General features: G+C 46.2%; 1 long non-coding RNA gene across 1 annotated transcript; it reads right to left on the bottom strand.

Moving 5' to 3' along the window:
- Positions 1–11,800: 11,800 nt before the first annotated feature.
- Positions 11,801–19,721, bottom strand: LOC111185416 (uncharacterized). Its single transcript, XR_002647534.3, has 3 exons — positions 19,164–19,721; positions 18,455–18,544; positions 11,801–12,744 (listed from the first exon to the last, which is right to left on the bottom strand). It is a non-coding gene; the product is annotated as an uncharacterized LOC111185416 (long non-coding RNA).
- Positions 19,722–25,876: the final 6,155 nt, after the last annotated feature.

Raw genomic sequence — 25,876 nt, 5'->3', positions numbered from 1 at the left:
TCAGTGGCTTAGGTCACCTCATCCTCCCTCTCCGCCCATGTCTCTGTAACACCCCCATATTCAACCCATCAGCAAATCTTAGCCTCTGCGTTCAAAATACATCCCAAATCTAACTTCCACCACTACCACCTTAGTCCAAGGCTCCAACCAGTCATTGCTCTGCTCACTGCCCCCCCTCCTCCCAGCAGTGACTTCTTATTTCCTTCTGGATAAAATTTAGAAGTCTTGACCATGACCTCACAGGTCCTACCTTGCTACCTTGATGCAATGCTCCCCTCCTACGTGCTCACTTCAGCCCACACTCGCTGACCTCCTTGACATGCGTCCTGCAAGCTGGTTCCCACCTCCCGACCTTCTCATCAGGGGTTCCCGGGACTGTGTTGGGAGAAAAATGACTCTTTTCACTGTTGCCTCTCCTTTCTCCACTGGGCCACACATTCCTCACCATCTTGGGCAGGTTCCATAACTTCACACTGGCTTTGGCGATTAAAAGGCCAATCTGATCCACTTGAAAAACACCCATCTCGGGGAATTCCCTGGCAGTCCGGTGGTTAGGACTCAGTGCTTTCGCTGCCAAGTGAAAACGGTTTTTATTGTTGTTGTTTGACAGTAGCCGTCCTAAATGGGTGTAAGGTGATCATGACTTAAATTTTCAATTTTTATCTGGAAATGATTTACGTTAAGTTAGATATATACAACATAGTTAACAATCACTTGTATGTGTGTGTGTGTGACAGAGAGAGAGAGAGAGAGAGACTGCATAGGTATAAACTGCCTATTTTTGCTAATTAGCACAGAGAATACAATTGGAATTATTTGAGAAGGAAGGATTCAGTGTCATGTGGTAGCCAAAGCCCAGGCAGTGGAGACAGGAATTCTTGTCTTTTTGCCATTGACTTGGGTTTCGTGAGTGATCATGTAAGTTCTCTGGGTCTCAGTCTCTTCATAGTGAGGATTAAAAGAAATATACATGTAAAAGAACAGGGGCTGACACGTATCAAACACTTAATAACAAGGCCGTCTAGAATAAACAAAGGGAAACAACCAAAAGGTACTGGGCTAGATAGCAGCCAAGTTCAGCCCATAGCTGAGTTCTTCACATTATAGATATTGCTGGAAATGGATGGTTTTCTCTATTTTGAAATACAGATAAAATTCACTTTATACATGGGACTTCCCTGGTGGTCCAGTGGTTTAGACTCTGTGCCCCCACTGCAGGGGGCAGGGGTTTGATCTCTGTTTGAGGAACTAAGTATCCTGCATGCTGCATGGCCAAAACAAAAAAAAACAAAAAACTTCACTTTACACAGCAGACATGTTGAAGAGATACTGTGCCTATCGGGAATTGTTGTTTAATAAAGCAAATGAAAATGTAAATATTTTCAGAGAACTCTACATGAAGGAATCCCATGGTGAAGTTGAATGTAATTTGGTAATGTAAATACTTAAGCGTCAGAGAGCTTAGTACGATTGCTAAGTACATATTTTGGGAGAACTGTCTCTCCCTCTCTTTTCCATTTCTTTCTCTTCTTCATTCTTTTCTTTCCCACCCCCTTTCAAAAAGGACTCGATATGCCATATCAAAGATGAGTATAAGATTAAAAGATGGGACTTCCCTGGTGGCACAGTGGTTAAGAATCCGCCTGCCAATGCAGGGGACACAGGTTCGAGCCCTGGTCCGGGAAGATCCCATATGCTGCGGAGCAACTAAGCCCGTGAGCCACAACTACTGAGCCCGTGTGCCACAACTACTGAAGCCCGCGCGCCTAGAACCTGTGCTCCTCAACAAGAGAAGCCACCGCAATGAGACGCCCGCGCACCGCAACGAAAAGTAGACCCTGCTCCACACAACTAGAGAAAGCCCACGCACAGCAATGAAGACCCAATGAAGCCAAAAATAAATAAATTAGTTAATTAATTTTAAAAAATTAAAAGATAAATTGGAAGGAAGAGAAAGAAAAGAAAGGAGAAAAATTTAAAGTCAGAGCAAATATTAATTCCCCAAACACATGCTTTGTGAAGATATACTTTTTATTAAAGGAAGTGTGAAAAAAAAATTGGATCTGAGCATCCTAGCACCCAGTGTAAAGGGGAAAACATAATCCAATACATCACGCACAGTCCAAAAAATTAAAACAAGCCCAGGTGTAATTCTGATTACTGATGCCTGAAAGACTTTTCCCCCCGAGAAGTATTAAAAAAGGACACAGTGTCCTATCAATACCTGCATACTCAACAGTTATCTCCAGAATAAATACAATACTGAATTTTAAAAAAATCAACGAACCAGCAAACCATAGCCTGGCTTGTGTCGAAGAGCCCTTTCCTTAGATATTGCTGATCTTGTCTTTGTGAGCTCTTAGTTTTTTTATAATCTTCAGAACTGACTCATAAAAAACAAAGGAAAAAGGCTCTGTTGAACTTTTGGAGCCCCAGACTTAACCTCAAAAATCCTAAGGAAAATATTTGATGACTTAAAATTGATTATCGAAAACATGTAAACTTGTGTATTAAAAATACCATAAACAAAGTCAGCAGATAAATGATAAACCTGGAAAAGGCTGTTCAACAAATATGACAAAGAGAAAAATTGCCTCTTCTTCTAAGGCAGCCCCCCTCCCCTGTTCCCATTTACGTGTAGGTGGATACAGTGGGGAGAAGGGAGGAGCCAGGATTGGGGAAGAGCCATTAAGGAAGATGCTGTATGATAAAGCTTGTAGTTCGCAAAATCTTTGTGAAACCCTTCTCTCAGAATCAGCTTTGTGCGGGGACAGTGCTCAACTTCCATGGTGTTTCTCCATCATGCAACCTGTAACACCCCCCAGGTTCTGGCAGCCCCCTGACCCTGCCTGGCTTTCTTGCTTGAGGACCCTAGAGGTTGGGGATGGGTGGACAGGTCTTGGGTAGTCTTTTTTTTTTTTTTTTTAAATATTTATTTATTTAGGCTGTGCTGGGTCTTAGTTGCAGCACATGGGATCTTCGTTGCAGCATACGAGATCTTTTAGTCATGGCATTCGGACTCTTAGTTGCGGCATGCACGTGAGATCTATTTCCCTGACCAGGGATCGAACCCGGGCCCCCTGCATTGGGAGCCCGGAGTGTTACCCACTGGACACCAGGGAAGTCCCAGTCCTGGGTAGTCTTCACATCCATACCTGGGTGATCCCAACTATAGGTTTTGGCTTCCAGTTTGATTTTATGTAGCTAATATCTTTATATGTACTGCCTCCTGGGACTTCTCCATGCGGAGATCTCCTAGTACTTCAAATCCAACATGTCGTGGGCTTCCCTGGTGGCGCCGTGGTTGAGAGTCCGCCTGCCGATGCGGGGGACATGGGTTTGTGCCCTGGTCCGGGAAGATCCCACATGCCGCGGAGCGGCTAGGCCTGTGAGCCATGGCCGCTGAGCCTGCGCGTCCGGAGCCTGTGCTCTGCAACGGGAGAGGCCACAACAGTGAGAGGCCCGCGTACCACAAATAAATAAATAAATAAATGGGCAGAAGACCTAAATAGACATTTCTCCAAAGAAGACATACAGATGGCCAACAAACACACGAAAGAATGCTCAACATCACTAATTATTAGAGAAATGCAAATCAAAACTACAATGAGGTATCACCTCACACCAGTTAGGATGGGCATCATCTGAAAATCTACAAACAACAAATGCTGAGGAGAGTGTGGAGAAAAGGGAACCCTCTTGCACTGTTGGTGGAATGTAAATTGATACGGCCACTATGGAGAACAGTATGGAGGTTCCTTAGAAAACTAAAAATAGAGCTACCATATGACCCAGCAATCCCACTACTGGGCATTATACCCTGAGAAAACCATAATTCAAAAAGACACATGCACCCCAATGTTCATTGCAGCACTATTTACAATAGCCAGGACATGGAAGCAACCTAAATGCCCATCGACAGACGAATGGATAAAGAAGATGTGGCACATATATACAATGGAATATTAGCCATAGAAAGGAACGAAATTGGGTCATTTGTTGAGATGTGATATGGACCTAGAGACTGTCAGACAGAGTGAAGTAAGTCAGAAAGAGAAAAACAAATATTGTATGTTAACGCATATATGTGGAACCTAGAAAAACGGTACAGATGAACCGGTTTGCAGGGCAGAAATAGAGACACAGATGTAGAGAACAAACGTATGGACACCAAGAAGGGAAAGCGGCAGTGGCGGGGTGGGGGGGAGGTGGGATGAACTGGGAGATTGCGGTTGACACGTATACACTGCTGTGTATAAAACTGATGACTAATAAGAACCTGCTTTATAAAAAAATAAATAAAATTCAAAAATAAAAAAGTAAATAAATTAAAAAAATAAACAAACAGATGTTTAAATAAATTGTATTTAAAAGGCCATTTTACATAACAATAAGTGCAACAGGAAAAGAAAGCAGAATGATGCACTAGATGTGAACGTAGATGTTGGTAGAGGTGTGATTTGGGGAGGAAGATGACATTGGTGTTGATCTTGGTCTATGAGGGACAAAGTAATCGGACACCACCCCTCCCTACTCTTCCACGTCTTTGAAGGCACCGTGTTTCCTGACTTCTAGACCTTCACACAAACTGTTATCTCTGCCTCATTTGCTCCTTTCTCCCCCTTCACTTGACTAAGACCTACCTTTCAGATCACTTCTTTAAGGAAGTCTGCTCACCCTTCAGAACACTGTACTTTGCAAAAGTACGTCATGCTAAGCTGCTTTGCAGAAGCTGTGTTCCAAGTACACCCTCACCAGCAAGACATCAAAGGGCAAGTTCCCTATGTCCACACGCCTACAGGTGGCCATTGTCTATTCTTCTTAATCTTAGCCATTTTGCTATTGTCCATTCTTTTTAACCTTGGCTGTCTTGATAGGCAAATGATAGTATCTCCTTGTTGTCTTAATTTGTGTTTCTTTGATTCTAGTGAGATCAGACATATTTTTATGTGTATACTGTCCATTTGAGTTTTTCTTTTCGATTTTCCAATTTATCTCCTTCATTTGTTTTTCATTGCTATTCTTATAATTTTATCATTCACGCAACAGCGCGTTTGTTGCATGCCTACTCTACGTTATGGGCTGAATTTTGTCCTCTTAAAATCCATATGTTGAAGCCTCCAGTACCTCAGAAAGGGCTTTGAAGATAAGCCCTTTAAAGAAATAATTAAGGTAAAATGAAGTCACGTGGATGGGTCCTAATCCACCATCACTGGTGATCTTATAAGAAGAAGGGACCGGAGCACAGACACACACAAAGGGAAGACCGTGTGAGGACTCAGGGGATGATGGTATCTACAAGGAAAGAAAACAGGCCTCAGAAGAAACCAACCCTGCCAACACCTTGATCTTGGGCTTCCAGCCTCCAGAACTGTGAGAAAATATATATCCACAGTTTAAGCCCCCTAGTCTGTGGTATTTTGTTGTGGTAGCCCTAGGAAACTAACACAGCAGAGTTCTGGGCCTTGACATTTAAGCATTTGAATAAGACAAAGTCCTTGCTCTTATGAATTAGAGCAGGAAGAAATAAATAAGATACATAAATGTATTGTATATCGTCTTTTATTATATATGTGTCTTGTTATAACTGCCATATAAGCTAAATAAATAACATTTAGCGCTACAAAGAAAATAAATAGGGTGACGTAATAGCAAGTGATGAGGGCCTATCAGGAAAGGCTGTAGGAGTTGGAGAAGGTCTCTCGGAGGAACTAAGAGCTAAACTGTGCTGAGACCTGAAGACGGGAAAGAGCTGGCCACACACAGGTCAGACGGAGAGGGTCTGCACATGCAGTGCAAAGGCCCAGAGGCACCATGAGTTTGGCTTGCACATTAGTTTCCTGTGGCTGATGTAACAACTCACCACGCATTTAAAGTCTTAAAACCACAGAAACATATTGTCTCCCAGTTCTGGAGTCTGAAATCACGCTGCTGGCAGGGCAGTATGCACCCTCCATTAGCTGCAGGAGGGGAGCCCTCCTTGCCTCTTCCAGTTTCTGGAAGTTCCAGGCATTCACAGGCCCTCTCCCCCATGTGTGCACCTAATCTCCCCCGATTCTCTCTTATCAGGACACACGTGGTAGCCTCTAGGGCCCACTGGATAATCCAAGACAAGCGCCTCATCTCAAAATTCTTAACCACATCTGCAAAGACCCTTTAGTAGGTAACATTGACAAGTTCCAGGACTTAGGATCTCGTATCTTTGGGTGGTGGTGAGTCAGCCTACTATGGCTTGATTGAGGACAAGCGAGAAGGTCTGCTCTGCCCCGGGGAGTGATGTCTATTGTAAGAGCCATGGGACCCAATGGCAGGTTCTAGCTGGGGAGGGAATGAACCAGTTTAAGTCTGAAGGCCATCACCCTAGCTGCTGTGGGAAGAATGCATCACTCAGGGGAAAGAAGGGAAGCAGGAAGATGAGTTAGGAGGTTATTGTAGTCGTCCTGGAAGGAGATAGTGACAGAGATGGAGAATGGAGTCATTTGGGGTGCACTTTGGAGACAGAGCCAGCAAGACATACTGATGGGTTTAACATGTGTGTTGAGAGGAAGGAGGAATCAAAGATAACTTCTAGGTTTCCAGCTTGAGCCAGAGTGCATGGTGGTCCCATTTGCTGAGGGAGAAGTCTGGGCAAAGAGCAAATAAGGCGGCTGTGGGAAGAGAAGTTCTTTTTTTCTTAATATTTATTTAGTTTATTTATAAATATTTGTTTGTGAGTATTTATAAGTATAGTCGATGTTGTACATTATATATAATATGTGTTGTATATTATGTACATGTATATTATGTAAGTTACAGGTGTACAATATAGTGATTCATATTTAAAGGTTATACTCCATTTATAGTTATTACAAAATATTGGCTATACTCCCCGTGTTGTACAATATATCCTTGTAGCTTATTTCATACATAATAGTTTGTACCTCCTACTCCCCTACCCCATCTTACCCCTCCCCCCTTCCCTCTCCCCCCTGGTTTGTTCTCTAGATCTGTGAGTCTGTTTCTTTTTTGTTTTATTCACTAATTTGTTGTATTTTAAAAATTCCACATATAAGTGATATCATATAGTATCTGTCTTTCTCTGTCTGACTTATTTCACTTAACGTGATACCATCTAAGTCCATCCATCTTGTTGCAAATGGCATTATTTCATTCATTTTTATGGCTGGGTAGTATTCCATTGTGTGTGTGTGTGTGTGTGTATATATATATATATATATACCACATCTTCTTTATCCATTCATCTGATGGACACTTATGTTGCTTCCACATCTTGGCAACTGTACACAATGATACTATGAACATTGGGGTGGAGAAGTTCTTTGTGGACTGTTTGGAATTTGAAATGCTCATTGGACATCCAGTGGAGAAGTCAACAAGTGGTTGAAAATACAGGTCTGGAGATGTAAGTCTGGGAGTCATCTATGGTAGATGGTATGTACAGCTGTTGCTCTGGATGAGGTGCCCTCCCTAGAGACCGTGGCTTAAGAAGAGAAGGGGGCCCGGGTTTGGACCCTCAGATGTTCCAAAACTTAGCCAACAGTCAAAGAGATGGACCACTGTCATCAACACACATCTGTCCTGTTTGAGGGACTGCCCGGTAAGCGTTCATAATCACACAAGAACCAGTCGAAGCAAGTAGTTTAACTTACACTCAGATACAGGTAGAGAAGAACCTGGAATGTCCAACCTCTGGAGGAGATTTTGTCATGTCAGTCTGGGGTTCTGGAAGCCTATGGTAGGAGGGGTGTGGAGTCAGAGAATAGGGGGGGCATGGGAGGCCCTAGGCATCCTTCCTCTGGTCAGTATAGCCAGGCTTTGTAACCTTCTAGGTGTGGTTGTATCAGAATGTAAGAGTCACGGGTGAGAGGCAGTGCAGTGTGGCGGCCAAGAGCTTGAATACTGGAGTCAGTCTGCTTGGGGAGAATCCTTGTTCTGACACTTAGCTGCATAGACGTAGGCAAGATAAGTAATCTTTCTGCACCCGATTTATTCTTCTTTAAAAGGGAATAATATCAATCGATTCCACTTCTGGTTATATGTCCTAAAGAACTGCAAGAAGGAACTCAAAGAGATATTTGTACATTCATGTTCACAGCGGCATTATTCCCTATAGCCAAAAGGCAGAAGCAACCCAAGCATTCATCAAAAGATGAATGAATTAAAAAATGTGATATATACATATAACAAAATATCGTTCAGCCTTGAAAAGAAAGGAAATTCTGACATGGGGTACAACGTGGATGAACCTTGTAGACATTATGTTAAGTGGGATAAACCAGCCACGAAAGGACAAATACCGTATGATTCCACTGATATGAGGGCCTAGAGTACTCAAACGCATGGAGACAGAAAGTAGATGGTGGTTTCCAGGAGCTGCGGACAGGAGAAAAGGGGATTTGTTGTTTAACGGGGACAGAATGTGTATAGAATGTGAACGTCATGCCACATGGGTACACTCAAAAATGGTTATGTGTACACTTTAAAATGTACATTTAAAAATGGTTAAAATGGTAAAATTTGTTATGTCTACTTTACTGCAATGGAAAAACAAGGAAGGGGGATGATAATATGTGCCTGGTAGGTTTACTGGGAGGCCTAGCTGAGCTGATACACATAAAGACCATGGAGCAGGGCCCAATGAATGGCAGTTACTGTAACTTTGTGAATACATTCACCTTAAAAAGATGATCATTTTATGGACAGCTGTTCTCACGAGTCCACCCTCTGGGCACATCCCCTGCATGACCCGTAGGTGGCCCTCCAATTGCCACCGTAAATACTGCTGAAGTGTCTCTCATTTTTCTCGGGAAAACAGACAGAATTGTTTAAGTAGATCTCAGCAGTTTTTAACCTTAGTTATAAATCCATCCATTTTGTTGACAAAACTTGAGCCAGGACACAGCTGACAACACTTAGAAGTGCCCCAGCCACTTGTTTATTGTATGGTCCAGGGAAGCTGGGTCATCCAGGTCTCCCTGGATGTCAGGGGACACATCCCAGCCGGCCTGGAGAGGGTGGAGCCTGGGAGGCACACTCCAGCTTCAAGGCCTGCTGGGTCTGTGTGGTACCCCTCCTCCTGGCTCTCAGATCCTCTTGTAAGGATCCCAGTGGTGTTGTTTATCAGATCATCACAGACACGCTCAGAGTCACGTTTAACCAAATATCCGGGCACCCTGTGGCCCAATCAAGTTGACGCACAAAATCATCCATCACGAATCTCACATGAATCAGCGAGAAAAATGTCCTGGTTTACAAACACAGTTCAGGACCTGGAAAGGGAACCAGGCTGAGCTCAATTTTAGGTCCAGAAAGGACTTCAGAGGGCATCCTATAGAACCTAGTGTTTAAGAGTTCGAAGTGCTGAAGTGTTTTGCTCAGATATGTAGAGCTACTTAGTGGTGGAGACCCAGGTGCCCTCAAATGAATGAGCCATGGCTTATTATGATAATAACAAGTTAACACATACTGAACCTCACCGTTTTCTGTTCATCTCCTGTATTAATGCATTTAATAACACATGAGCCCTGAATTTGACCAATGGGGATGCTAAGGTTGGGCCACTAAGGGGCAGAGCCAGGAATCAAACACATGCATTCTGGTTCCAGACCTTGTGCCCTTAGCCACCGTGCTAGAAGATCTGGCTGATTTGCCTGAGAGCAGTGCATGGGTCCAGGAAAACTTTTTATGAGGCATGAGCTCAGTTGGAACTTGAGTGGCCGCTGTGGGCTGTGTGAGTTTGGCCAGTTTTGGCCTCTATGAACTTTTTGAATTGGATTCAACAGATCAGTCTGTTCTCTAAAAGGAAAAGGAGCGCATTTGCTATTGGAGTTTCATTAAAAGGAGTTTCTGGCCCCTTTACTATACCTTCAAAAGAGGATATGCTTTCTTGCATGAGTCATCACTGCTGCTTTTCAAGAACATGGGACCGATCCTTATTCTGAAAGCTGTCAGCTGCCCTGTGATGTAGGAAATGAATCAGGCGAAATAAGATTTCAATACCAGGGAAACGACTCAGTTTACTGCCCTCCAGGGACAAACAGGAAGCTCTGCTTCCTTCCCCTACAAACAGACTCACATAGCCTTTTCTTTTTCCCTTTTTAAAATGAATCTGGAGTTTCCTTCCCACATTCCCATATATGTTTTGCCCCCATTCATGTTTTACCCATCAATGGTATTTTACTTTTATTTCTTAAAAGCACACTGTTTTAGATCAAGTCCCCAGAAGCAGGACCGGAGAGAGATATTTTTGGGAAAGTGATTTATTAAGAGAGTGCTCTCCAGAAAAAAAACCTAAGGGAGAGAGGGAAGGGGGATGGAGCGAGGGAAAGGCTGGGGCCCAGCCAGGATGCAGTCTCAAGTCAAGTGTAGATTTGGCTTAATCCACAGGGCGAAGGTTCTAGAATATAAACCACACTGCAGCGCTGACCCACCTTGAGGCAAGGGGTCAGCTGTGTACACAGTACCACTCAGTTCGTGGCCTTGGGGGACTCCCCTCCATGTCAGCGAAGGGTCATTCTCCAGACCCTGAGGGCTCTGGCCGGCGGTGGTTCTGGCTTGGGCATCACAGCTTCCGTTTCACACATGTGGTTTCATTGCTCAGCATCCAACACCATTTCCCCATAACTTCCCTCCTCCTCCGCTTCTTCCTGTGCATTACACAGCGGTTACCAAATCAGCACGGGCAGAAGCGTGGAGGGGCTGGCAAGACAGGGGAGGTGGCGGCTGCTAGGGAACCAACTCCCAGTGGCCATTTGCTCTGTTCCTAACTCACCGTGCACCTGGCCTGGTGTTCAGTCTGCAGATGTGAAAAATCAGAGTGGGGCAGCAGGAAGGGAAGTTGGAAAACATCTGGTCTGCAGGTGGACAGACCCTGTGGGTGCCGTGCTTGTGGTGTGCGTCGAATGCGTGACAAAATCAGGGCTGGGACTCAGGTCTCCTGACTTGAGGATGGGGCTCTATTCCCAGCAGCCCGCTGCCTGTGCTGCCTTCTCAGACCGGCTACTTACGCTGTCTGCCCCGCCCACCTCCCCCCTCTCCCGGAGATATTATTTGCAGAGCGACAACCCTGGAGAGAGTCCCTTAGTGCACGCTTAGTGTCATCAAAGTATGGGGCACGGGGACTTCCCTGGCGGTCCAGTGGTTAAGACTCTGTGTTTCCAATGCAGGGGGTATGGGTTCGATCCCTGGTCGGGGAACTAAGATCCCACATGACGAATGGTGTGGCCAAAAAACAAACAGACAAAAAAAAAAAAACACAAACAAATACATGCAGGTCATTTCATTAAAAAAAACAAAGGGATGGGGCACATGGCAAGGGAATGAGAATAGACAGGACAGAGATAAGTTGACGTGAGATTCTTCAGATTCTCCGATCACATGTGATAGAGCTTTCTGTAGGGCCTGGGTAACCAATGGAGATTTTTAACAAGAGGAATGATGGAATCGGTTGGTTTGGGGGGAAAGTGGCAGTATGGAATATGAACCAAGAGAGAAAAAGATGGCAGACGATTTTTAGCAAGTTAGGCAAGATATGGGGAGGGCCTACACTAAGATGTCTTTCAGCATAGGTGCTGGGTGGAGAGTTGAGCAGGAGAGCCAAAAAGCCAGGGATCTGATGCAAACAACTCCCCAAACTGCATCTTTAGGTCAAATAGGGGGTACCACCGAGAGCGCTTCCTAAAAGTCTCTTGCATGTGTTTCTCAGAAGGAAGAGGTAGGTGATTCCATGGCCAACACCATCAGCGAGGGGTTGTATTAGGTTCCTAGGGCTGCTGTAACAAAGCACCACCAACCGGATGGCTCGAAACAACAGAAATTTATTCTCCCAGGGTTCTGGAAACTAGAAGGTCAAAATTCAGGTGTCAGCGGGGCTGGCTTCTTCTGGAGTTTCTGAGAGAATCTGAGGGAATTTCCACGCCTCTCTCCGAGCTTCTGGTGGCTCCTGGCATTCCATGGCTTGTAGATGCATCACTCCAATCTCTACCTCCATCACTACACGGTGTCACCTCCTGTGTGTGTCTTCGTCCTCAGCCTAATCTAATGGGGCCTCATCTTAGCCTGATCACATCTGCAAAGACCCTAACTCCAAATAAGGTCACACACAGGTACCAGATGTTGGGACTTGGACATGTCTTTCTGGGAGACACACTTCAATCCACACAGGTGTGTTATGCCTACTCCAGTTGAAAGTTTCAGACAACCTCTGGCTTAAGAGGAAGAAAGGGACTTGACCTACTTGCGTAATTTGAAGAACAAGGGCTTGGCTCTGCCGTCCTCAGTGTTGCTTCATTGTCTAGAAGGATCTCTCCTGTGGGTGGCTAAGATTACCCTCCACCCACCCTGACCACATCCAGATTTACAAAGGTAATCTCGGAAAAAAGATCTCCCCCCTAAATCCATGGCCACCTTTCCAGAGGAGTCATGGGTCACACTCCCATCCTTGGAGGCAACTTGCCCAAATCATAACAACTGAAGCGGATTATCATGGAATGTGTGTGTGAGGGGGAACTCCCCAAAGGGCTGCTGGGCAACGTTCTTTCTCTGCCTCTGCCCAAGTGACGGCAAGCGGAGAGCCCCAGGTGTAAATACCAGCTGCTTCCTGGCCATCTTGATTTTGTGGGCAACCTACATGATGGATAGACATTGCATCTGTTGACTTCTGTTCATGTGGTTCTGATGGACGCATCTCTGTCCAGCCTTTAATCTGATCAGGAATCTGGCATTTGTCCCCGTTTCCTCATCTGCCTGCAAGAGATAAGAGCCAGTGGGAGAGGTTGCCTAATGAATGAGCTGAGCTGTCTGCTGTCAGTGCCTCTAGGGCCATGACACTGGAGGTGGCTGGCCACTGGGCGCTGTTCCTTGCATCATGTCCTTTGGGACTGCCCACCACCCATCACGTTCTCCCTTCACAGGCCTCCTGGGGGTGCGGGGAACCTAGTCTGCTCCCAACTGGCCGGCTCCTACCTCTCTCAGCACAGGCAAGCAAGAAGCTAAAAACATCTTGAGGTCCATACCTGGGTCACGGCTCCATAAACATCCTGCTACCAACACCGCCATCGCGCTCAGCATCTGAGCTGGAAAACTGCCCTACTTCCCTCCAGCTGGCTTTTCTTCTACGCTGCTCAGCCTAAGAGTTCCCTGACCATAGGCCAACAGAACTAGGAAAAGCCTCAGGGACAACTAGTCCAGGCCCCTCCCGGTATGGACGGTGGCGAGATGTTCATTTTCACCCTCGTTCGCCTGCGGGGCGATGGAGGAAGGGAAGCCTTGCCGTGCCTTGACCAGCACGGGCCTCCTGGACCGGGATGACCCGCGGCCCCTCTGGATGCCTGTCTTCCCTTTGTCCCAGGCGAACAGCCCTCCTCCCCTCGCCCCGCCACTTGGCACTCGCTTTTCCACCATGAAGAGAAATAAAGGAGACTTCCTTTAAAATGGAATCGGGCAGCTCTGAAAGGGGAGCTCTCACACACTCAGCCTAGGTCACCAGCAGGGAGAACAAAAGATGAGAATTATTCTGACAAGGGAGGGCATTTTCCACCCGGGGATTTTATCTCCTGTTTTTAAGAATAAGAAGGAAGAGCCCTCCCTGCTCCAGCAACAGCGCTCCAGCCACCCCTGGCAGCTGAAGAGAAACCGCCACAGCCTTGAACTCTCGTTCTCCTCCAATAACCTCTTGCTTAAAACAACCCTCCCCAGTTTCCTCCTGTAACCTTAATGAAAGCTGACCTTCCCTTTGTCTTTTTTGAATTGCCCATGGGTCACCAAAGCTTCCTTGTCCTTCATGGCAATTCCCCCATTCTTCCAGAATGAACTTCATTTTGCTTTTTCTAATTTGTCAATTTTTTTTTTTAAGGTTGATACCACTCACGTTCTCCTCTTTAGGACCTCCCATAGGGTGAAACAAAATATGAATATTCTCATGAACAATATCATCGTTAACAAAATAATAATAATATGCATCCCCATGTGCCAAGCCCTGTATTTAGTCCTGTAATATATCTCTACTATTCAGGTGAACACACTGAAGTTCAGAGAGAGGTTGAGTAATAGGTCCATGTGCACAAACCTAGGGTGTGAAAGGACTGTCAGACCCGAACTCCGAGGGGGTGGCCTCAGGCCACACAGGCGGTGGGAAAGAGGTGAATATGACTATGGCTCCTTTTCTGTCTTCTCCTTGGCATCACCTGCATTTGTCCCCTGTTCCTGGCCATCTCCTATAGGCAATTTTCCTTAATTAGAAAAAAAAATCCTTTATTTTTTCATTTTTCACTGCTTTTTAATTTTTGAAATATTAATTTTTGCCTTCTCGTCCTTAATTTCTTCCTTTTGATTCCCTTAAGTTTCTCTTTCAAATGTAAAGTTTCTCAGTGTTATTTCCTAAAGAATCTATCATTTCAGCTTGAGTTTCTCTTTGACCCAAGAGTTAAAGAGAGGGCTCTTAAGATTTCCAAATGGTTAACCTTTCCTGACTAATGACTAGTTGTTTTTGTTTGTTTTTTTCTTTGCGGTACGCGGGCCTCTCACCGTTGTGGCCTCTCCCGTTGCGGAGCACAGGCTCCAGGATGCACAGGCTCAGCGGCCATGGCTCACGGGCCCAGCCGCTCCGCGGCATGTGGGATCTTCCCGGACCGGGGCACGAACCTGTGTCCCCTGCATCGGCAGGCGGACTCTCAACCACTGCGCCACCAGAGAAGCCCAACTAGTTTTTTTTTGTTTGTGTGTTTTGATGGTGGGATGGGGGTGGGCGGGACGGTTACTTGTGTAAGTGTGTTTGTGTGTGTTTAGGAGAAACTTGTTTATTTGACCTGCATTAATTGACATCAGCTGTGTGAGGGCATACGTTGACCTCCACAGGAAACACAGAGGCAGGTAAGGCAACTCTCATAGAGAATCAAGTCTCGATTACTTGCATCAGCTTCCAAGGCTTTTAGTTTTCTTTTCTTGTTTGTTTTTTTTTGTTTTCATTTTTTAATTGAGATATAATTGACATATAACATCGTATTAGTTTTAGGTGTATAACGTGATTTGATATATGTATATATTGTGAAATGATTACTGCAGTACCTTTAGCTAACATTCTTCACCTCACATAGTTACAAATCTTTTCTTGTGATGAGAACTTTTAAGATCTAGTCTATGAGCAACTTTCAAATACACAATTACTAGTGTGTTAACTACTAGTTTTTATTGCATTGCTGTTAGATATTGTGACCTGTACAATTTCTACTTTTGAAATGCATAAAGCTTTTTAAAAAGAATACATATTCTCTGTAAAAGTAAATAGAAAGCTCTTAAAACTATTAAACTCGACATAGAAGACAAACTTATGGTACCAAAGGGGAAGGGGGGAGGGATAAATTTGGAATTTGGGATTAACAGACACACATTACTAAATATAAAATAGATAAACAACAAGGACCTACTGTACAGGACAGGGAACAGTATTCAATATGTTGTAATAACTTATAATGGAAAAGAATCTGAAAAAGAATAAATATATATGTATCTATAACTGAATCACTTTGCTATACACCTGAAACAGTGTAAATCAACTATACTTCAATAAAAATGTGGGTACAAAAAAATTTTAGATTAGAGCCTAAAAATAATGAACTATAAAACTCTTGAGAAGATGACATAGGGAAAAAGCTTCATGACATGGGATTTGCCAATGATTTCTTGGGTATGACACCAAAAGCACAGATAACAGAAGGAAAATTAGATAAATTGGACTTCATCAACATTACACACTTTTGTGCCTCAAAGGACAGTATCAACAAAATGAAAAGGCAACCTACAAAATGGGAGAAAATATTTGCAAATCATATATCTGATAAGGAATTAATATCTAGAACATGTAGCAGACTCCTACAACTCAACAACAAAAAAAAACAATACAATTCAAAAGTGGGCAAACCATCATCAAAAAATCTAGAAACAATAAATGCTGGAGAGGGTGTGGAGGAAAGGGAACACTCTTGCACTGTTGGTGGGAATGTGAATTGATACAGCCACTATGGAGAACAGTATGGAGGTTCCTTAAAAAACTACAAATAGAACTACCATACGACCCAGCAATCCCACTACTGGGAATATACCCTGAGAAAACCATAATTCAGAAAGAGTCGTGTACCAAAATGTTCACCGCAGCTCTATTTACAATAGCCAGGAGATGGAAACAACCTAAGTGTCCATCATCGGATGAATGGATAAAGAAGATGTGGCACATATATACAATGGAATATTACTCAGCCATAAAAAGAAACGAAATTGAGTTATTTGTAGTGAGGTGGATGGACCTAGAGTCTGTCATACAGAGTGAAGTAAGTCAGAAAGAGAAAGACAAATACTGTATGCTAACACATATATATGGAATCTAAGAAAAAAAAAATGTCATGAAGAACCTAGGGGTGAGACAGGAATAAAGACCCAGACCTACTAGAGAATGGACTTGAGGATATGGGGATGGGGAAGGGTAAGCTGTGACAAAGTGAGAGAGTGGCATGGACATATATACACTACCAAACGTAAAATAGATAGCTAGTGGGAAGCAGCTGCGTAGCACAGGGAGATCAGCTCGGTGCTTTGTGACCACCTAGAGGGGTGGGATAGGGAGGGTGGGATAGGGAGTGTGGGAGGGAGGGAGACGCAAGAGGGAAGAGATATGGGAACACATGTATATGTATAACTGATTCACTTTGTTATAAAGCAGAAACTAACACACCATTGTAAAGCAATTATACTGCAATAAAGATGAAAGAAAAAATGGGCAAAGGACTTGAATAGACATTTCTCCACAGAAGATATACAAATGGCCAATAAGCATGTGAAAAAATGCTCATCATCACTAATCATTAGGAAAATGCAAATCCAAACCACAATGAGACACCACTTCACACCCAAAAGTATGGCTATTATAAAAAGAAAGAAAGAAAGAAAGAAAGAAAATAACAAGTTTAGACAAGGATATAGACAAATTGGAATCCTTGTGCATTGCATGTGGGAAATGATACAGCTGCTGTGGGAAACAGTATGGTGGTTCCTCAAAAAATTAAACAAGGAATGGTCCATATGACTCAGCAATTCCACTTCTGGGTATATACCTAGAGGAACTGAAAGCAGGGACTTGAACAGATATTTGTACACGCATGTTCATAACATCATTATCATAGTAGCCAAAAGGTGGAAACAACCCAAGTGTCCATCCACAAATGAATAGATAAACAAAATGTGATATATACATAAAATGGAATATTATTCAATTTTAACTAGGAAGGACATTCTGACACGTGCTACAACATGGATGAGCCTTGAGAACATTATGCTAAGTGAAATAAGCCAGACACAGAAGGACAAATATTGTAGATTCCACTTAAGTGAGGTAGGTAGAGTAATCAAATTCAGAGGCAGAAATTAGGTTATGGGTTGCCTGGGGCTGGGGGGAAGGGGGAAATGGGAGTTACAGTTTAGTGGGTACAGAGTTGCAGTTGGAGAAGATGAAAATTTTCTGTGGCTGGATCGTGTTGATGGTTGGTTGCACAGCAATGTGAACATACTTAATGTCATCGAACCATACATATAAAAATGGCTAAAATGCTAAATTTAATGTTATGTATATTTTGCCACAATAAAAAAGTAAATACAGAGCTCTGATATCAAGTTAATGTTTTTTTCAATTCTTCTATGTCACCATTTTCCTATGAGATGTGACCAAGACAAAAGGAGTTAAAGTTTCTAAACCCAAGGTGATATTTGCGATTTTCCTTGTTCTTTGGATGGTTTTTACTTTAAATAAGTATATCATACTACTCAAGACCTAAGGGTCTGTGACTGTTATTTCCTCCCTTTTTTTTTTTTTTTTTCGCGGTAAGAGGGCCTCTCACTGCTGTGGCCTCTCCCGTTGCGGAGCACAGGCTCCGGACGCGCAGGCCCAGCGGCCATGGCTCACGGGCCCAGCCGCTCCGCGGCATGTGGGATCCTCCCGGACCGGGGCACGAACCCGTGCCCCCTGCATCGGCAGGAGAACCCTCAACCACTGCGCCACCAGGTAAGCCCTTTCCTCCCATTTTTAAAATAAATACAAAAAAATGTATTTTTCCCCATTTCCTTTGTTCCGTTTACAGTTTTCACCTTGAATTCCACTTCGTATGACATTGGATTTATCATCTTTGCTTTCTCTTTTGGCTTATATTTCATTCACTCCTTCCTTCCTTCCTTCAATAAATAACCATGTTCGCCCACTGTGTGTCAGGTTCCAGGTGCTGAGGTAGAGCAGGCAACAAAATATACCAAATCTTTACCCTCCTGGAACTTACATTCTAGTGCAGGGTGAAAGAACATAAAGCGAGATAAATATGAAAACTACGGTCTAGTGTTTTAGGTCCTTCCTATGTAAAGGGTCGCCCACAGATCCAGAGGCACAAGGTGGGAACGGGTTAGAAACGTGGGAACCCACCTTGGATCAACTGAATGGGCATCTGTGTTGTAACAAGTTTCCCAGGTGGATGCATCGGCACATTCCGGATGGAGAAGCACTGCTTACACCCTGATAAATGCGAGGGAGAAAAAGTAGACAGTGAAAGGGGTCGGGAGGCCTCGCTGGGAAGGGGCCCTTGGAGTAGAGGACGTGAGCTCCGCAGATACGCGGAGGAAGAAGCTGCAGCAAACTGTAAGGCAGAGCTAGCAGGTGCAGGAGGCTCCCGAAGAAGCCGACTCATCCTCACTCGGCCTTGATCCCAGGCCTTTTGTTTTGGGTGTGCCCTGGCGGCGCTGTTTGAGCGCAGCGATTTGGGCGGCGCTGCAAGATCTCCTGGCGCTGGGATGCTAGGAGCGCCGTGCGCTGTGCTAACTCGGGGGCACTGGCGAGTAAAGCTTGCTTGCCCAGGGTTTCTGTCTCTCCATAAGAGCTCCCAAGACTTTCTCTTTAAAATGCAACACCGCCCCGCCCCTCCCCTTACACTAGCCAGGCTAGTAACGGGAGAAATACCAAAGCAACCCTTCGGGTTTACCCTTTTCTCTCGGCTTCCTCTACCTAAACGTCCCGCCCTAAGTTCCTCCTCTCATCCCTGCTATCTTCCCCTGTTTTTCCACGCCTGTACCATCGAAACTCTTAGAGGAGTCGTCCAGGCAAGTGGATCTCAAACGGGGCAGAGCGAGAGAATCACCTGTGCCTCCACTGGCCCTCAGTTTCGGAGCAGGAAGACGTGGAGTCCGGCCTGGATCCGCGTCTGACCGAGCCGGGCTCCGCCGCCCAGCCTGGGACCTTGGAGCAGTTACTTGGTCTCGCCACCCTGTCCATTCCTCCGCTGTGAGAAGGAGATAACATGCGCCTCACCGGGTTGTTTTGAGGACCGAGAGAGAACATTTGTAGGAAAGCATTTTGTAAGTGACAGACTGCTAAACACAATGGATTAACTTCAGCTCGCGGATTGCGGCTAAATGACTGATGTCTGGACTCCCCCTTTCCCCCAGCCGTCTTCCAGTTTCTTCTGCACTTGGAATTGCCCTCTCGCCAGGTTATTGCACACGACGTGCTCGATTCTGCATCTCCGGCCACAGGTTTCCCCGGGTAGGGCAGGCCTGGTGCAGAGGAGAGGACTGATTGGCTGGTCGGGAGGTGGGACGAGCGATGACGCGCGGAGCCCGGGAGACTGCGCCGCGGGTGCGCGGGATGCCGGGGCCGCGGAGAGGGCGGGGCGGAAAGGGAGCGGACTGGTCGCGGGGCTGGGCGGGGTGGGGGGGAAGAAGGGGACAGGGACAGGATGGAGAGGAGGGGGAGAGGGGCGGAAGGAAGAGGGGAGAGGGTGGGGTAGGGTGGGGTGGGGTGGGGTGGGGCGGGGAGGAGGAGAGGAGGGAGAGAGTGACGGGGTGGGAGGGGAGGGGAGGGGAGGGGAGGGGTGGGAAGAGGGCGGAGGGCCTGGATGGGGAGGGGAGTATGGGGGATGGGGGGCGCCTTGCTGCGGCCTGGTCAGGGCCGGGTCGTCGCGTCCCGCTGAGGACAGTGTTCCTGGTGAATCCTCTCTGGTCCAGTAGGGGAAGAGGCAGAGCCTGAGCTGCAGGAGGAGGGGGCGCGGGAGAGGGAAGGGCCCGCGGGGGCGCCAGGCCGGGGGCGGGTTTGCAGCCGCCGGCAGAGCTTTGGCGCCTTGCGTCGCCGCGCCAGGAGGTTTCCGGTCACACCACGTCTCTGGGCATGTGGCTTCTTCCCGGGCCGGCTGTTCTCACAGCCGCCGCCCTTCCCTCCCTTGGCTGCTGCCCCGCGTGGGAGGCGAGGGACGTCGGGGTCGTGTCCCCGGCGCTAGTTGGCGGGGCGGAGAGGTGGGGTTTCTCAGTGACCCACAGCGGGACCTCCCGTGGGCGTGGTGCGGGTTTGTGGGCTGTGGAACTGGAGTACAAGGTCACCATGAGGACCCCGGGAGAGGGGTCCCCCTCTCAAAGGGCAGAGGCCCCTTGAAGGGGGTCTGACCTCGGGGTTTGCGAGGGTCAGGGCGGAGGAGGCGTGAGCCTTGAAAGACGGAGGCAATCTGGCTAGTGGAGATGTGGGTGCTCCAGGCCGAGCGAATGCGATGATGGGGGCACGGGCCTGCTGGGGTCGAGGGCTGGAGGAGTGCGAGGCGAGCCGGAAAGGTCCCGGCCCGTCCAGTGCCTGCAGAGTGACCCACGGAGGTAGCCCTTCCCTTCTGGGCCTTCAAGTACTCATCTGTAGGTGGGACAGTAGCTCACTGTTGTGAAGATTTATAATGTATGTGAAACTAGAGCAGTTCCCAGCATGGCTCTGCTTAATAAACTTAGTCCTTTTCCCTCCTGGAAGGAGAAGAAAGTGAACTTGTGAGGCTTTGCTGGACATTTTACAAACACAGCTAGGAGCCAAATAGAGTTCAACAGAATAGATGTCTTAAGAGTCAAAAGGAGTATGCGCCTGGCCTGAGCCACCATCTGCTTCTGAGATGCACACCCCTTAGGACTATGGTCTCAACTTGCTTAGGCTTCGTCGGGGATCCTTACCTAGCACGACAGAGGGAGTTTACGGGTACTGACTGCATTAGAATGGACAGACACACGCAGCTGGTGACCTCTCTCTCAAAGGGATATAGAACCATCCAGATTATCTTCAGCCAGAATTCCTTGATTTGCAAGTCTATGCTGGGTTCAGGATTCAACGTCATAGGTCTGAGAGGCGGCATCCTAGAGCTGTCACTGCTGAGCCCTGGTCCAAACTTCTGGCACCAGCCAGGCCCCGTGTCCATGATAAAGCCAGGGCTGGGTGACTGGCCTTTGTGCGTTGGGCTTTGTGGAATTTTGACCTCGCTGAGTCGCGGAGGAGTTGAGAAGGTCTTGGCAAGGAGTTTCCATGACTCAGTTTCTCCACCTGTATCCCGGGAGTGAGAATACTGGCTGTTTAGCTTCCCTTAGGTTAGGTGCCATCTTAAATAGCTCCTCCCACGACAAGGCAGTGGTGGGTGGGACGGTCATTTTTGTGGCATGGGAGTGGGTGCAGCCTCCCAGTGAGATCAGTGCTCTGGCATGGCTGAAGCAACATGGAAGGGCCTGGTGGGGAGGGTGGAAGAGCCCAAAGGGAGGGGAGGAGGAAGGTACAGAGGTGTGGCAGACTTGGCAGGGAGAGATGTCATGACACTCCCATGACAGGGGCAGGGTGGGCTGTGTGAATGCCCTGGACAATGGCCAGGACAGGTGAAGCTTCCCCTTGTGGGACTGTGATTTAGGAAGTAGCTTGAGTAATGGGACAGTCAGGGCTGAGCCACAGAATGTGGCCATAAATGCAAATAAGCGTGCACCTTCTTTCCTCTCTCCTACGAGCAGTAGTCAACCCAACGCTCCTGAACCTGGCTCCCACCTTCGTTTCCTTCTCCAGGTGGGCTCTGCTTTGATGACAGGCTCATTCTTGGAGGTAAGCTCTTTCCGCAGAGATTTACATAATGGGAGGCTGAGCAGTCAGCTTTTGATGTCACTGAAATACCCAGTGAAACCTAGTGGCAACTCTGAGTGAGGCCCCTCTTCATTGTGGCCAGGCCATTGTCTCCTGCCCACCGTCCTTCTTAGCATTACCTCTGCCCCTCTCTTCAGCAAGCTCATTTATATCTTTATACCTGCTCTCAGGATACCCCCCTCCCCATGCACACACCTAGAATATTCTCTCCCACTGCAGTCAGTCCTTCTCATACTCAGGGTCTAGTGCAGCCCCACCTCCATCTCCAGTCCTTCCCTGACAGGTCTAGCCTTGTTCTGTGAGCTCAAATAGCATTCAGAGTCATTTCACGTGTTTATATATGATCATGAGTGCCTGCCACTGTTTTATGTTTCTGAATCTTAGCTCCTTATCTGAAATGTGAGTTTCCTGGTGGCAGAGATGCTACCAGATATATGTGCATTTATGTCCTTTTGGAATGTTCCCATCAACCTTTAAGCATTTCCTTACTTCTTGTAAGAATAGTATAAGAATATTCTAGGCACATTTTGTACTCTGAGCCATTTGTCCTAGCAGCACCAATTCTTTTTAGCAGAGAATGATTTAGAAACCAAGATGAGGGTGGTAGGTGTGCTTGTTACATTTGGAGTGTTGCAACTCCCGTGCTTTCTCAGTGGACAGAGCTAGGGATATACACGAGGATACATTTGTAGATTTGCATCTGTACATATATATTTATTTCTATATTGAAAGGTACTGGTGAAAAGAATGAGCTCACGCCAATACCTCCAGTTCCAATCTGGTATCAAAAGATTCATTCTAGTTTCCTCCCTTTCTTTATTTGTAACTCTTTTCTCCAACAGGGAGAAATCTGGTTTACATTATCTGTAATATGGCTACTTACTGATCACCCCCTTTTTATGTAACTGATTCCCACTGCCACAGGTACCCCTTCCCTCTATGGATGGCATCCTCACCCCCTTGAACTCCAGCACCTCACTCACACACCGTCGCCTTCCTCACCCTTTTCAGGATCTGATACTCTGTGCCACACCCCCTCCTTCCTGCTTGGACTCTGTCCTCCACATGCTTGGGTTTTAACATCCCACACTGGGGCACTCCTCAATACCCCCGTGGGTTCTCCCACCCTCCTCAGTGTCTGGGACCTCACACTGTCACCCCCTGAACCTGAAGCCGAATCTGGCCTCTGTACCCCAACACCAAATTGAATCTCGGAGTTTTGGGTGAAGTAGAAACGAATAGCTTTATTGCTTTGTCAGGCAAAGGGGGCCACAGTGGGCTAATGCCCTCAAAACCATGTGTCCTGACCTGGAGGGGGTAGTGAGGAGATTTACAGTAATGGTTCAAAGAGGGCATGATCAGCTCATGGACAATCTTCTGACTGGTTGGTGGGGAGGTAAGTGGGAGTCGGCATCATCAACCTTCTGGTTCCAACCGGGTCTGGGGTCTACATGCTTGTGGGCAGCATACCATTGTCAACCGTTAACTTCTCCCACTTACTTGGTGTTTCAGTATCTGCAAAACAGCTCAAAGATATTGTTCTGTGTATCCCTTGTTGGGGAACCAGGACCCTGCCCCGAGGCTGCACTATTGTTCCTCTTGACTGTTCATCCCTTGTCTCCCAACCCCTCCCTTCCCTGATCAACAACTGTTTGAACCTGCCTATTGGAACTCAGGGAGCGTCATGGAGGCTGAGTGAAGCCTATTTCCTGTAATCAAAGAAATGGGGGACAAGAAAGGCTTTTGTGCCCAGGAGCCCCACAGGGTCTTGCTCGGTATCAGACTTAGCTGCCCTTCTAGCCTCATGCAGATGTCCTTTCCACCTCCTTGGGGTGAAGTGGAGGCCCGACATCCCAGTCTAAACCCCTCCAACCCCCATGTGGACACCTGTTTTTCTAGGCTTCACCCAATGGCTTTAGGACCAAGTTATTCAGGAATGAAAAGGTAAGAGGAAGAGGCACATGCTAAATTTTTAGTCTCAGCTTCCTCATCAGTAAAATGAACTTAATAATCATAATTAATAATTAGGAAAATGCAACTTAAAACCACAGTAAGAGATACCATCATACACCTATTACAATGGCTAGAATTAAAACATCTAATACAGTTCCGCTACGGTGAGAGCTACATGAGATAATGTACAGAAGTACTTCCTCAGCACAGGGCTTGCCAGCACTCAGTGTCAAAGGCCATCATTATTACTACGAATTAACGTTCCCATTGTTTTGCATCATTTGGCAGGAATACAATGGAGACCTATGGAAGAGAATTAAGCAGGAGGAATGGGTGCCAATGGCAGATGTAACAAGACGGGGGGACTGTTGCCTCTTTGTTAAGAGAATGAAGACACTCATCATATCAGCTAAGTTCAAGTATGTAAGTAAGGAGAAGAAACGGGGAGGAAACATCCAGTATGTTGAGTGGTTATCTTTCTGGTGGGATTACTTGACTTAACTTTTTTTTTTTTTTTGCGGTACGTGGGCCTCTCACTGCTGTGGCCTCTCCCGTTGCGGAGCACAGGCTCCGGATGCGCAGGCTCAGCGGCCATGGCTCACGGGCCCAGCCGCTCCGCGGCATGTGGGATCTTCCCGGACTGGGGCACGAACCCGCGTCCCCTGCATCGGCGGGCGGACTCTCAACCACTGCGCCACCAGGGAAGCCCTGACTTAACATTTTTTAATGTGTTTTCCAAAATGTAGTCGATAAATATTATTCAGGCTTAGACAGAAACATTTTAGAGGGACTCTGCTTAACTTCAACTTAACTAAATGAAAACTGCTCTCAGCCTGAGGGGTTGGTTGTGCCTTTTTCTTCTGCCTGGTAGGTTCTGGAGTCAAGAGTGCCTGGATTCAAACTCTGGCTCTGCCATTTACTAGCTGGGTGACCATGGGCAAGTTAATGAACTTCTCTGTGCTTTTGCTTTTTGTTTTGTGAAGTGAGGAGCCTTACAGTGCCTAATTCAGGGTTACTTAACAATTAAATGAGTTAATGCTTCTAAAGCACCGACCCAGGGTAAGCACACAAAAATGTTAGCTTTTAATGTTATTATTATTCCATGGGACAGAATGTAGTGAGTGGTTCCTCAGATGTCTCAGAGGAAAGAATAGCCTCAGCTATGCCTCCCCCCGAGTGAGTATCTTGTGACTAACCCAGAGACCTCAGGCAGCTGAGCCTCCCGTGGGACATCAAGCAGAGGCAAGGGTGACAAATTAAAGCAGGGGAAGTGTTTTCCTCCCTTCTTGGATGGGATCCAAAGAGATCAGTTTCTTAACTGATGCAGCATCCTGACCTTAGGACACTGGGACTGGCACCCACAGGACAAATGATACAGCTCTGTCTGAGCTGATGTCCAATTTGGGATTCACTCATGCATTCGCTCGTCTAGCTGTCAATTTCATATATATTTATTAAATGCTTGCTATGTGTCAGGCACTGTTGTAGGCAATGTAGTATACAACCATTCAGATGCAATTAATTGAAATTACATTTAAAAATTAAAAATGCAATTAATAAGGGACTCAGACATCTGTATACCCATGTTCATAGCAGCGTTATTCACAATAGTCAAAAAGTGGAAGCAACCCAAGTGGTCACTGATGGGTGAATGGATAAACCAAATGTGGTGTATACATACAAAAGAATATCATTCAGCCTTAAAAAGGGGGAAATGCTGTCGCGTCTACAACATGGATGAACTTGAAGACGTTATGCTAAGTGAAGTAAGTCCGTCACAGAAGGACAAGTGTTGTCTGATTCATTTGAGGTGCCCAGGGTAGTCAAGTTCATAGAGACAGAAAGCAGAATGTTGGTTGCCAGGGGCTGGGAGGAGTGCGGAGAAGCGAGGAGTTAGTTTTTAATGGGTAGGGAGTTTCAATTTGGGATGATGAAAAGAGTTCTGGAGACAGATGGTGGTGATGGTTTCACAATAAAGTG

Source organism: Delphinapterus leucas, chromosome 6 (assembly GCF_059928025.1).
Source record: "Delphinapterus leucas isolate spDelLeu-1000000601 "Yukka" chromosome 6, BTC_Dleu_Yukka2, whole genome shotgun sequence".
Lineage (NCBI taxonomy): Eukaryota > Metazoa > Chordata > Mammalia > Artiodactyla > Monodontidae > Delphinapterus > Delphinapterus leucas.
The sequence above is the reverse complement of the archived record's forward strand: the minus strand, read 5'-3'. Positions and strand labels throughout refer to the sequence as shown.